A 1,177-nucleotide genomic window follows, 5' to 3' on the forward strand; every position below is an offset into this window, starting at 1 on the left:
GGTTGGGTTAGGTTAGGTTAGGTTAGGTTAGGTTAGGTTAGGTTAGGTTAGGTTAGGTTAGGTTAGGTTAGGTTAGGTTAGGTTAGGTTAGGTTAGGTTAGGTTAGGTTAGGTTAGGTTAGGTTAGGTTAGGTTAGGTTAGGTTAGGTTAGGTTAGGTTAGGTTAGGTTAGGTTAGGTTAGGTTAGGTTAGGTTAGGTTAGGTTAGGTTAGGTTAGGTTAGGTTAGGTTAGGTTAGGTTAGGTTAGGTTAGGTTAGGTTAGGTTAGGTTAGGTTAGGTTAGGTTAGGTTAGGTTAGGTTAGGTTAGGTTAGGTTAGGTTAGGTTAGGTTAGGTTAGGTTAGGTTAGGTTAGGTTAGGTTAGGTTGGGTTAGGTTAGGTTAGGTTAGGTTAGGTTAGGTTAGGTTAGGTTAGGTTAGGTTAGGTTAGGTTAGGTTAGGTTAGGTTAGGTTAGGTTAGGTTAGGTTAGGTTAGGTTAGGTTAGGTTAGGTTAGGTTAGGTTAGGTTAGGTTAGGTTAGGTTAGGTTAGGTTAGGTTAGGTTAGGTTAGGTTAGGTTAGGTTAGGTTAGGTTAGGTTAGGTTAGGTTAGGTTAGGTTAGGTTAGGTTAGGTTAGGTTAGGTTAGGTTAGGTTAGGTTAGGTTAGGTTAGGTTAGGTTAGGTTAGGTTAGGTTAGGTTAGGTTAGGTTAGGTTAGGTTAGGTTAGGTTAGGTTAGGTTAGGTTAGGTTAGGTTAGGTTGGGTTAGGTTAGGTTAGGTTAGGTTAGGTTAGGTTAGGTTAGGTTAGGTTAGGTTAGGTTAGGTTAGGTTAGGTTAGGTTAGGTTAGGTTAGGTTAGGTTAGGTTAGGTTAGGTTAGGTTAGGTTAGGTTAGGTTAGGTTAGGTTAGGTTAGGTTAGGTTAGGTTAGGTTAGGTTAGGTTAGGTTAGGTTAGGTTAGGTTAGGTTAGGTTAGGTTAGGTTAGGTTAGGTTAGGTTAGGTTAGGTTAGGTTAGGTTAGGTTAGGTTAGGTTAGGTTAGGTTAGGTTAGGTTAGGTTAGGTTAGGTTAGGTTAGGTTAGGTTAGGTTAGGTTAGGTTAGGTTAGGTTAGGTTAGGTTAGGTTAGGTTAGGTTAGGTTAGGTTAGGTTAGGTTAGGTTAGGTTAGGTTAGGTTAGGTTAGGTTAGGTTAGGTTAGGTTAGGTTAGG

This window comes from Leiobunum rupestre, chromosome 7 (assembly GCF_980474605.1).
Source record: "Leiobunum rupestre chromosome 7, qqLeiRupe1.1.hap1, whole genome shotgun sequence".
Lineage (NCBI taxonomy): Eukaryota > Metazoa > Arthropoda > Arachnida > Opiliones > Sclerosomatidae > Leiobunum > Leiobunum rupestre.